Source organism: Ursus maritimus (genome assembly GCF_017311325.1).
Source record: "Ursus maritimus isolate PB19 chromosome X unlocalized genomic scaffold, ASM1731132v1 scaffold_X1, whole genome shotgun sequence".
Taxonomy (NCBI): domain Eukaryota; kingdom Metazoa; phylum Chordata; class Mammalia; order Carnivora; family Ursidae; genus Ursus; species Ursus maritimus.
The window spans coordinates 37,403,257-37,416,318 of NW_024423319.1; positions in this window are offsets into that span (position 1 = coordinate 37,403,257).

Genomic DNA, 13,062 nt, shown 5'->3' on the forward strand with positions numbered 1-13,062 from the left:
ATGCAAATACAAAACACAGTGAAATATCTCTTCACACCTGTTAGGATGGCTACTCTCAAAACACCCCAGCCAATAACAAATGGTGACAAGGATGTGAGAAATTAGACACCTTGTGCATTGCTGGAGAGCATGTAAAATGGCGTGGTTACTATGGAACGTGGTCTGGCAGTTCCTCGGAAAATTAAAAATAGAACTACCATAGGATCCAGCAATATCATTAATTGGTATGTACCCCCAAAGAACTGAAAGCAGAGTCTCCGTGAGGGATTTGCACACCCATGTCCACGTTAGCAGTATTTACAAGAACCAAAAGGCAGAGCATCCCAAGTGGCCACTGCCAGACAAATGGATAAACAAAATGCGGTACCTACATAGAATGGAGTATTATTCAGCCTGAAAAAATAAGAAAATTCTGGTGCATGTTACAAAACGGATATGCCGGGAGGACGTTACACTAAACGAAAAAAGCCAGCCATAAAAAGGCATATATGGCATGATTCCATTTATATGACATATCTAAAGTAGTCGTATTCATAGAAGCAGAAAGTAGCAGGGTGGTTACCGGGGCGGGGGGTGTTGTTGTTTAGTGGGTGCAGAGTTTCAATTAGGCAAGATGAAAAAGTGCTGGAGACCTGTTTCACAACAGTGTGAATGTACTAAACATTATCCAAACGTAGTCTTAAAAATGGCTAAGATGGTAAATCTGATGTGTATTTGATCACAATTGTAATTTTAAAAAGATTTTTTTTTTAGATTTTATTTATTTCACAGAGAGAGAGCAGGAGCAGGGGGGGTTGGAGCAAGGGGAGAGGGAGAAGCAGGCTCCCCGCTGAGCAGGGAGCCCAATGCGGGGCTCCATCCTAGGACCCCGGGATCATGACCTGAGACAAAGGCAGATGCTTCACTGACTGAGCCACACAGGCCCCCCCAAAAAGATCTTCAATGCGGGCTGGGAGGTCAATATCTCTGGGAGTTGCTTCTCTGTCTGGAAACCTCAGCTCCCTTCTCTCCTAAGTTTTCCTGAGCTCTCCCCCTCAACCTCCTCCAGAAACCTTTTCCAGACAATAGGAAGAGTGGGACTGATTCTCGGACCACACCACTTCCAAGCCTCGTCCTGCCTCCCTCCCCAGCCTGCAGGATCCCTCCTCCTTTGCTTATACCCAATGGATGTCCTTAGCCTGTTGCCAGCCTGTTCATGGAATGTGTGTTCTCAGAGGTCCTGATGAAGGCTGACAAGGAGAAAGGTGCCGACAGCTTGCTCTAGCCCTGTAACTTACAAGGAGCTGTGGGCTTTTCCGCAATAGCATGGCTTTGTAGATTTCGGTCAAGCCTATGCTTCCTCTAAAGTGTTCTTTCACTGCAGGTACAACAACACAGTAAACCGCGATCCAAAAAAAACCCTGTCCACCCGTGAATGGCGCTTTGTAAGCCGGTTAATGTATAACACTTTAGAAAGCCGGGCAGGGAGCATGTTTGCTTTTCCAACAGGAACCACATCAGGGGTGTCAGATGCCAATAATCCCAGGGTTCTGTGGTCATAGGCTTTGAATCTGAAGCCAAACTTTGGCATCCAGACGTGGAGGCCAGTGATTTCCAACCTTTTCACCACCAAGGAGCCCTTTTATTACTTTTTCCCCTGCGGGCCCCATGTTTGGAAAGATTTTTATCTAGCAAAGCTATTTTATTATGGAATAATTCATTTTCCCAATTTTTTACTCCCTCAGAGCTTCTGATCCACATGAAATAACCACACCGAGCTAATATAATTTCAGTCAAAAGCAAAGAAACATGATATTGTACTTAGCTCTTTGTGGCTTTGTCTTGGCTGAATGTACAGTTTCTATTAACCTTTTTTCAATATTGAAATACATCTTAAGGGCACCAGTCACTACATTTAGAGACCTCCGGATTGAGAACTGCCAGTACCAGGTAGTGGGGGCACTGACAGGAGGACTATCAGCTTAAGAAGCTTTGAAGCCCATAAACCCCGAATAGGACAGAATCTGTTCATCAGGAGGCCTCCCTGCTTTATGTCACTCATGCTTCACTAGCTTAAGTGCTTTTTTGCCACGTAAAGGGAATGATGAGAGAGATTGTCCCCCAAACAGAAATTACAAATATTTACCAAGCCCCTACCAAGGTGCCTGGCACTGTGATGGGACAAGCCCCAGACACAAGAGTCTGCCTTTCCCCCACCCCAGGCCCTCTGTGCCGCAATTCCAGGCATGTTCCCTCTAGATCCAAGATCTTTGGTCACAGGGCATCTTAGAGGCTCATCTAAGCCAAATGTTTCTTAGTGTGATGCCTGGGTGGCTCAGTTGGTTAAGCATCTGCCTTCAGCTCAGGTCATGATCCCAGGGTCTTGGGATCGATCCCCACACTGGGCTCCTGGCTCAGCGGGGAGCCTGCTTCTCTCTCTGCTGCTCCCCCTGCTTGTGCTCGCTCTCTCTCTCTCTCTCTCTCACAAATAGGTAAATAAAATCTGTTTTACAGAATGTCTCTCACCACACTGAATACAAATGGACATGTGTCTACGTGTCTGTCTACGCTACTATACGGAATGCTCTTAAGGTCACGGATCTTGTCCTATTTTTCTCTGTATCTCTGGGTCTCCGCCAACCAGTGCAACGCTGTGCCTGGCACTCAACAGGTGCTAGGGGAATGAATGACAGCAAGTTCTAGGCTGGATGAATAGTTGAACAACTGAGAATGGAAACGAGACCATGAACTCCTTAAGGGCAGACGCTGCGTCTCATTTACTTCTGTGTCCCCAGTGCCTGGCGCAGTGAATGGCACAACGTGGCCCCTCAACAAATATCCAAGTGAAAGAATGAAGGGGTGGTTTCTGTAATGCAAGAGCTGGTCCCCTGGGCCTGGATACCGCATGATGACGCATAGACCAATTACTACAGGCACACAGGTCAGGGGCTGCAGGTAGAAGCCTCTTCGCACCATTTATTTTTGTAAGTCGTCGCCCAGTGCCTCCATGTTTCTGGCTAATCCTTGGCTACCACACCGCCTCCTGCGAGACTCAGTCTATCTCTGCCGGCTCCCCCCTCTCCCTCCTACCTCATCACCCTCCCACCTTGCCGCTGATTGGATATAAAAACCCACACATGCTCGACCGATAAAGGAACACAGTTCAGAACCCTGGCACCCCATTTTGGAAAGGGCAATGACTCCTGCTATAAAAGAAGCTCAGAAAGGCCAGAGAATGAATGCAGCCTAGACATGTCTCTCCCTGTGGTGTCACTGGGTGTAATTTAAGCAGAGGCATTCCTGCAGTTGTTACACCCAGGCAAGTGTGGGGAATGAAGCAGTTGTCTGTGACTGATTTAAACTGTGGTTTTTGACAACTGTGCCCTGGATTGAAGTGTCCCATCTGTTAAATTTAGTGTCCAAGGGAGCTGTGAACATGAGCTCTAAGAGCAGCGGCTTCAGTTCTATGGGGTCCCTGACAACTCAGGAAGGGTTTCTATCCCCAAACCAAATCGGGCATTTTCTCTGCATCTAAAGGCTGTTTCATTAATACAGTGATTCCTGGCAGGGTCCTGGAATGCAGGAATAAGGTGGGCAGAATGTGGAGGGGGCAGTGAGGGAATGGGGGGGGGGCGGGAAGAAGCCTCGTTTCAAATATTTGAGAAATTATTGGGACTATCCTCAGGCAAAAGTCACCGAAAATGCCCCCTGCTCAAATTCCCACCTCTACCCCCGGCTTCACTCCGCCCCTGTCCCCCTGTTCTCTAAGCCTGAGGTCCCCTGACAGCCCCTGCTTCTCACAAAGCCATTGTAGGCTCCCATTCAAATTTACACATTATTAAGACGTCATCAACCGTTAAGGTTTATTCTGCATTTGCCTATCAGATTTATACTAGTGGCATGATAGAGCCCTGAGACAAAGCCACGTGGTTTGGATGGAGGAAGGAAAAGGGAAGAGTAGTGAGAGGAGAAGAGGCCTCCTAGAAAAGGCGGTCTCGATGGTCCTGGGTGAGACTTTGCCAGTAACGGAAGGTGAGCGCTCTGTGTGCTGCAGGCAGGACCAAGCTGTTGAAATTCAAGAAGAAGGGAGGGTGGAAGCTGCAGGTGAAGAGACCCAAGGCACACAGTTTCGCCATTGGGTGGGCTCTAGCTCACCATCTCCATTCCGGAGGAGCTTGATAGGAAAGCACTTTTAACGATATTACCCATCCCCAGGGGCAGCCTTCCCAGCTGCCCCAGTCAGCTAATCCGTGACTGTCTCTACGGCTATATTTGGCCAGGCAGACTCCTGTGTCTACACATACCAGCTTGTGGAACTCACGTAAACTCCTAACTCCTCCAGATTTAGGCTCTACACGGTCTGCTCTCCCACTGTTTGCTAACACGAACTCTGAAACCCAGCCCCGTCAGTCCCCTTCCCTGTTCTCCCCTGAAGCACATTCCCAGCACACACCACATTTCCACTTGACTGACTCGCGGCCTTAATCTCTGTGGATCGCTCCCCCCTCCCTACCCCAAATGCCGACTTTCTCTCAGAGTGCCATTATCCTTCCAGGCCTAGCAGGAGTCTCATCGATGGCACAAATTTCTTGACAACTCTAAATTCTACAAAACAGAAACAGAAATGCAAAGTGCAACATTAATGGAGGCTATAAACAGTAACATAGGCAATTAACATAGAAGTATGATCAGCAGAGGACCTGTGCTCACATCCTGGTCCTGCCACTTGGTAGCTGCGTGAGTATGGAGAAATCATTCAACTTCTTTGAACCTGTATCCTCATCTATACCATGGGGCAATTAACAGTACTTACCTCACTGGGCTAATGGAAAAATTCAGTGAAATAATGCAAGTGAAACACCTGGCACAGTTCTACTCTCTTCTGCTCTGGGGACTTAGACATGATCCAAGAGGCAGTAAAGGCTTAAGGAGGGAGAGTTTATCGCTGTTTCTTGAGTCTGAAGACTCTGTTTTGACAGAGAAGCAAAAATACACAGCCTAAGCAAAGTACCTCGGGTGGAGGAGAAGAGAGAGTGTCTATAGGAGTTTGGGGGAAAGGAAGAGGCCTGACTTCCTGGTAGAAGTGCGACCACTGGGACTATTTGCAAAGGAACAGTGGGAGCGGGAGCCCTATATTGGGGGAAGGCCAAGCTGGGTGAAGTAGCAATTGGTAGATAGCAATAACTTCTCAGCTTCCGTAAAGGGGAGAGAGAGAGAGAAAAAGAAAGAGAGATACCCCACTTCCTCCTCCTCCACACCCATTCTACGTAAGGCACAAACTACAGAGGCCCTTTAAGGGTATTTCCTACTGAGGGACAAGTACTACCAGTCATCACAAGGAAAGCAAGAAACTCTTTGTAGGCCCTTCTGAGAAGAGAGTCCCCAGATTCCATTTTGTCTTGGATTCTTCCACTGGGAAGCCCCTGGTGCCCCTTTTCACTTCTGTCACCCTCGCTACCTCCCACCAGGAACCGATGTGTTCTATCATATTAAAAGTCAGCACACAGAAGAGCAATTTAAGTCTAGGACCACAGAAAGCTTTCCCAAGACTTGTAGCAAGCTCCTTAGCTGCCTTCAAAAACTGATACCCTCACTCTAAGTGTTTGGCTTCTCAAGTGCCGTTGTTCCTTGGCTACTGATCTTCTTCTCATGGTCCTCTGGCTTCAGGAGGTTTAATTCTCCGAGCAGGTTCTAGTTAAATAGGAACAACTCTGCAAGAATCTTTTAGTCAGAGGAAGTAGCAACATCACCCATCCTTGAAACCTACAACCCGACCTCTCCCGTGGCCCCTGTCCTTGGGCACAGCCACTGAGCGACACCACGGCACCAAGAAAACCTGCCTGGTATGGATCTTTGCCTGACACCTCACAACTGAGCTCCACTTGGCTCCTGAGGGGTGAACACCAGCCGGTTGCAGCCAGTTCCCTGGCAGCCCTCCAGAGGAGTCCTTGTATCTGGGTATAATTGTCTCACCAATCTTGGAAGTGTTTGTGGATGCCCCATTCCTGGGGCCGTCTATGCTCTTCTGAGTGGCATGTCTCAGGAGCAGACATCTATAGAGGAAGGAAGGGAAGGAAAGAAGCAGCTCACTAAGAATACCTCCAGACTCCAAACTTGGGCCCAGCTAGCCACGGCACGTAAGACACAATGGACGTGGCCAGGACTTGCTGTCAGAAAACGTGAATTTAGATCTCAGCTCTGCCACAGAAAGGCCCATCTTACTGTTGTGAAGGCTAAACTTGACAATATACAGGAAGTAGAGCGCCCACACTAGGTGCCGAGTCAGAGGTGCTGAGGAAAAATTTGCCTCCTGTGCTTGAAATATCAGCTCATTTGGGGGGTAGCGTGCCTGCATTCATTTCTAAACCTGTTACTGCCCATTCTTTCCAGTAGTCCAGAGCTCTCATCACTCGTACTCCTTTCCCTTTGCTACCTTCTTAAAGGAGCCAGGATTTAGCCAGTCTGCAGGGTGGGAGCAGACCTCTCATGAACCATGGGGCAGGTCTCAGGTCTGCACTCTTTGGGCTTTGGTTTTCTCACTCCCTGATGGGTGTACTGTGCTCCCCTACTTTTTCCACCCCCTTCCCTTAGCCAATCCTCTCTCCCTGTCATGTTCAAGCCGGGCTTAGTCTTCAAGGCCCAATTCAAACTCATCTCATGAATCCTCCCTCCATGTGCTATCATTAACTCGGCCTGCACATATTCACTGAACAAACTGGGTGGTGGGAAATGTCTCTGTTTCATTTCTGTTTGGTTTGCCCCCCTCCCCAGGCAGAATGGAGGCAGCCTGAGAGCTAGGGCCAGACATATCTTCTAATTTTTGGAAAGATTTTATTTACTTATTTCAGAGAGAGAGCACAAGCGCAAGCATAAGGTGGGCGTGGGGCATTGGGCAGAGAGAGAAGCAAACTTCCCTCTGAGCAGGGAGCCCAATGGAGGGCTCGATCCCAGGACTCGGGGATCATGACCTGAGCTGAAGGCAGACACTTAACTGACTGAGCCACCCAAGGTGCCCCTCTCCTTCTCTTTTCTTTTGTATCGTTGCATTCATTCCAGGAGGAAGCACTATGCTAGATGCTGAGGCTACAGAGATCAACTTGACACGTCCCTTTCTCAAAGCTGGGAAGCACCTCGAAGAAAGATTTGAGAGGAGTGCTATGCCATTTGAAGTAGCTGGCCAGGGAAAGCTGGGCAAGGTAAAGAAAAGAGCCTGTGGAAGGGTCTGGGGAAAAGACAAAGACATGGCTTGTTCTGGCAACGAATCGAATGGTCTATAGTGGGAGCTTTGGCTCCATAGTAGGAAATATAGCTGGAGGTGGGGGGTGAAGGCCCCTTGGAAGGGCCTGGTTTTTTAAAAGAATCTGAATCATATGCTGTAAGTAATGGTAGCCGAGGGAGTTTCTCCATCCTAGCAGTGAACACATTTTATGTCAACTCTCTGTCCACTTGTCCATTTATTCTACAACAGTGGTTCTCAACCAGGGCTGCCTTTGCCTCCCAGGAGATATTTGGCCACGTCTGCAGATATTTTGGGTTGTTGCAACTTGGAAGGTGCTCCTGGCATCTAGTCAGGAGAGGCCAGGGATGTTGCTGAACATGGTACAATGTATAGACTGGGCCTCCACAGCAAGGAATTACCCAGTGCCAGATGCCACTAGTGCCACAGATGAGAAATCCTGTCCTACAAGAATGAGTATTTTCTGTATGTCTAAGGCCCAGCAGGTTCTCAGGCATTGTGAGTGCTTGAGTGCTTAATAAATATTGAATGAATGAATGTATGGCTGATGTAAGATCCTTTTCTGGGACAAGTATGTATCTAAATAGATACTAGTCTATTTAATTACTCTCTTTCCCAACACATTCAGTGTGTGTCTGTCTCCATCTATTAGAAGGTACGTCCGTGAAGGCGGGGACTCTGGCTTGTCTGCTGTTGTCTCCCCCCAGCTAGCTGAATGCCTGGCAAATATTAAGTGCTCATAAATGTTTGTCGAATCCATGAATGGTAAGCTTGATGGGTGGGGTTGGGGATAGAGACCAGAGGAAGCCAGGGTTTGAAGTAGTTGGGATTCCTCCCTCTTCCCTGGTTAGATGCATAAAGGGGAGACTGACAGCCCTGAAGATCTTCTGTACTGAATTCCTCAAAACCTATTCTCTCTTTTGAACCATGACTCCCAGTTTGGGGAAGTTTAATTATGGTGTGTCTCGGTACAGATTTCATTAGGTTTATTCAGTTTGGGGCTCACTCAGCCTCTTGAATTTGTAGCTTTATGTCTTTTGACAAATTTGGAAAGATTCTCAGCCACTCTTTCTTTGAATATTTTTTCAGTCCCATGCTCTTTACTGCTTCCTTCTGGGACTCCAATGATATGCATATTAACTCTCCCATTGTTGTTTTTGTTTCCAAGTACAATTTTTTAATTAACTCCCCTGTTATTGTTTCACAGGTCCCTGAGGCCCTGCCAGCTTACTTTTTTCAGTCTATCTTGTCTCTGTTATTCAGGTTGGCTATACATTCTATTGATATGTCTTCCCATTCACCGAGTCTGTCGTATCTCCACTCTACTGTTGAGTGCATTCAGGGAGTAGTTTTTGTTTTTGTTTTCCAGTTACTGTTTCTCAGTTCTATAATTTCCTATTGGTTCTTCTTTACATTTTCTGTGTTCTTGCTGGGATTTTCCCTTTTTTTTTTCTGGGGTTGGAGATGCAGCCCAGCACTGCCCTGCTCTGAGGCAGAGCACGGAAGATCAGCTCCCTACTCAGCCCCTCGGAAACCCCAGGGGAGTGCTGGACAGTGGTTCCATTGGTGTTCCGTGGCAGTAGGGTAGGTAGTGCCAGAAAAAATGTGTTCTATTGTTAGGTGACCATCTTCTTAGTCCTTCGGCTGGGGGAGGGGGACAGGATTTCTTGAAACTTTTTTTTATCTGTTCCTGTTGGAAGTTCTGGGTTGGGGGTTTCTGCAGTGTCCTTTCTGGGATATAAGGGAGATGATAAGAGAACACAGGTTATGTTGTTCCTCAGGTGCCAAGGTCCTTAGCTTATCTGTCTTCTTCCCACCTTTCAGTCTTGCTATGATTGTTTATTGTGTCAAGTCCAGTGTTTTTTAGTTGTAGGAAGGAGGGCCTGGGAGTGAAGAACGGGACTTCTCTCTCTTGGCCAGAATTGGAGGTCTGGGGCATGAATTTTACCCTTATTTCTTTATTTTTAAAAATTTTTTATTATGTTATGTTAGTCACCATACAGTACATCATTAGTTTTTGATGTAGTGTTCCATGATTCATTGTTTGCATATAACACCCAGTGCTCCATGCAATACATGCCCTTATTCTGGGCATTAGATCAAGTCAGTCACTACTTGCTAGGAGAGACTTTGGGATGTGTGTGTCATGATCATGTCTTACACTTCTAGAACTCATGAGAGCTTTCAGAGTGTGTTCACAGCCACGATTTCATCTGGTCCTCACAATTCAATGAGATAAGTACTATCACTATGAGGTCCATTTTATAAATGAGGAAATAGACATACCCAGAGATTCATTCATTGCTCTAAGAGTAGCAGAGCTGGTGTTTGAACCCAGGCTTCCTGGCCATAGTTAAGTGTTCCCTTCACCACACACATTGGGATGGCCACCAGCCTGACCTGCTTCCTCCGCCGGTCAGCAGCACCCAGGGCTTTCCAACCCACCTCCTTGCTCTGGATTCTCTTGCTCTATCTAGTCTAAGCCACAGTGGTGCAGCCGACCCATCAGTGGGGATTTTCCAAGTGCCCAGTTCTGTGACTTTACAGCAAATAAATCCCAAAGGCCACTTGGGCCTCAGTCATCTCTGTTAGTCCAGGGCAGCAGGGAGGGGCCGGAAGGGGGTGCTTGTCTGAATTCTCTAGATGTTGAAACTGTGAAGATTTAGCAGTAATGTTCCCTGGGGCCAGGACTTGTGCAGTCACATGGACACCCCCTCCCTGAGGGAGGCCCAGTGCCTGGTTTCATGCTTTGCAGTCACTGCCTCGAAATTCCTTGTACGTTTTGAACAAGAGGCCCCTCATTTTCATTTAGCACCGGGCCTCACAAATTATGTAGCTGTTTCTAGCTGAGGCCCATCATCAGCAGGTCTCTGGGAGCAGGGTTCAGTCTCCCAGAAGAGAGCAGAGGAACCTGCAAAGTTATGGCCTTGAATGAGAGGCCTCCAAGCATGAAATCTGTTCCTTCGAATTTCACACCACACTCCCATTCTTTTGCACTCGGTCAGGCTCAGTGACCCATGTGAACTTTCTCCCTGAGCTGAGAGTCCCACCACCTCCAAGTCTTGGCTGCACTGCTCAGATCTACCAGGGTCACTGCAACTTCATCTTCAAAAGCGATTCCGGTGTGATTAGAGGGAATGTATTTGATGTATCTACCAACTTTCCCCCTACACATACTCCCTTTTTTTATATTGAAATATTTCAGATAATTGTTGATTCTCATGCAGTTGTAAGTAGTACAGACAGGTCCTGTTGATCATTTCCCCAGTCTTCCCCAAAGGGAATGTTTTGCAAAACTCTAGTATGCCCCAACTAGGATACTGATATTGACCCAATCCACCAATCTTAGTCCGACTTCCGTTTTTACTTATGCTCATCGGTGTGTGGATTTGCTTCTATACAATTTTATCACACGTGGGTTCATGTATTTGCCACCACGGTCAAGATTCTGAGCAGTGCTGTCACCTCAAGGGTCCTTTGCGGTGCGATCCTTTCAAAACCGCGCCCACCTCCCTCCTGCGACCCCCTTCTGCACCTGAGGCACACCGGTCTGCTCTCCATCTCTGAACTTCGGACATCTGGGCTGGTTGCAGGTCTTGCCGTGACAAAATCACCTGTTTCTGCCCATGTGTTCTTCCCATGAATTCGTGGTCATTTAAATGAGTTAATAAAGCAAGATGTAGCAAGAGAAGTCTTCACAGCCCCTATCAGTCAACGGTTATTTTCAATTTTAGAGGCAACGCCTTCCAAGAGAAAGCTGGAGGACTTCAGAGTTGGAAGAATTGTCCTTTCAAAACAAAACAAAACAAAACAACACAACAAAACAGGGCTCCATTATTTCCTTCCTGTGTGGCCTGAGGCTGGATACTTAACACCCACCACCATCACCCCACCCTCCACCCAGCATCACCCCTACCTCTGTTAACCTAACGGGGAGAAACAATTCCTTGTTTTTGTGAAGATTAAATGAGATAGCACATGAAAGCTCCCAGCCCGTCTTTCTTGGCACCACCTGAGGAGGGGGGATGGCTCTAAAATAGTGAGAAGTAGAAATTGTCGTTTTTTTCTAAACGCAGTTTTAATACTCGCAAGTATTTACAACAAGGGAAAAACAGGACAAGAATGACTATACAACTGGGACTTATAATTAGCTTAATGAGACTTCTAAAGAGCTCTCGGAGGGAACTGGGAAAACTCCTTTTAACTAAGTCAAACAAGCCCTTGTCCCATCCCCCACTGCCTCTTCCAACATCGAGGAGGGCTTAATTAGTTTAGCAGCTCCTTTCTTTCAAGATCTGGCTATAACAAGCTACAGCCTCCCTTAGTTCAATTTTTTTTTTTCAAAAATCCTAAATTAGCGGAGGCCAGATGAATGACATTTTCCTGGGATTGAAAAAGATTCCTTTCCCCCCATGTTGGAAATGCTTCATAGTTCTGTTTGTTTCCAACCCCCTCTCAATCTTTACTTCACTCTTGGGCTCAGTGACAGCTCAAGGCTGTCTCCGCCCTTTTTTTTTTTTTTTCTAATTCTATAAGCTTTCCCAGCACTTAAAGGGCTGTTTATGGATGTGAAGCTCTGACACAGAGATACTATCATTTCCTTCAGACCTCCACTGGGTCTCAAGTTTTGAAATCCCAGAAGACAGTTCTACTTGATTCTCTAAGCACTTTGTGTGAGTGTGTGATGGACCCATCTTGGGGTCTCTTGCTACGTTGACACTGACTTCCATTCAGAACGTCTCTGGAATCCACTGACAAGAGTCTCCTGCACTGTGTTTCAGACCAGCAAGTGTGCAAAAGCCAGAGCCACTGCCCTCAAGGAGTTTGCAGTTTGAGAAACCCCAAGTGTACACATGAAAGAGTTGGACAGTGATGCTGACCCCAGATGAGATTTATTCGGTGGTTGCAGATCAATCCGTGAGGGAGGAAGGAGGCGTCACAGAGAAAGTAAGGCTGGAGAATCAAAGGATAAGCAAGACTTGGATAGACGGAGGGGTCCGTCGGACGGAGACAGTCCGAGTCGGGGGACATGTCGTGTAAAAACGTGGGCGTGGGATTGAATCATGCCACGCATCCAACACCCTGTTAGAGTGACTATCTGGCCTCTGGCTTGGCTCTCAGCCTTTGCCCTGCACTATTTGGCTCCATTCACCTTACACAATGCTCCCCGGTCTGTGAGTTCTGGATCACCTCAATTCCTGACTCCTCGCCTTGCCTTCTGTTTGTGACCTTGCCTCCTCTCACTTGGTACTGAATGCACAATTCTCTGGGGGCTTAAGTCTTGGATGGCGTCTATAGCCAAAGCATCATCCCGAGCCAAACTTCCCCAGCCCCGAGTTTCCTACCCCAGCACCAGCCAGTGGTGGTTGCGTTCCTGACAATTTTGTCCAGCCCTAAGAAATGGAACACAGAGGCAAACTAGACCGGAGCCAAGGAGTAGCGGTGAAACCAATCATGGAAAATGGCTAAAACGACGTCCCTCAGTGGAGGAAGGTCCTCGGTGACCAAGCAGCGGAGTATAGATTTGATACAGTTAGAGATTAGGAACCACTGTAACCATTTATTTAGGGACAGAGGTTTCCTTTGACTAATATTGAGAAACTAGAGCCCTTTAGTTGACAAGGCAAATGAGTTGCTTCCCTTAATTAAAGGAAGTTTTGCCGACAGCCCAGTGAAACATATTTTTGTGTTAACCAGGCCAACAGGGAAGATGTCCAATTTACCCCCTCCCAAAGTCTTGGTTGAACTCCACCCCACACTGGCCCAAGGCTATTTGGTTTGGAAGCCGCAGGTCCATCCTCTTCCGTGGCTTCTGTTCACACTCTCGCTGGCCTTGGGGGATTGTA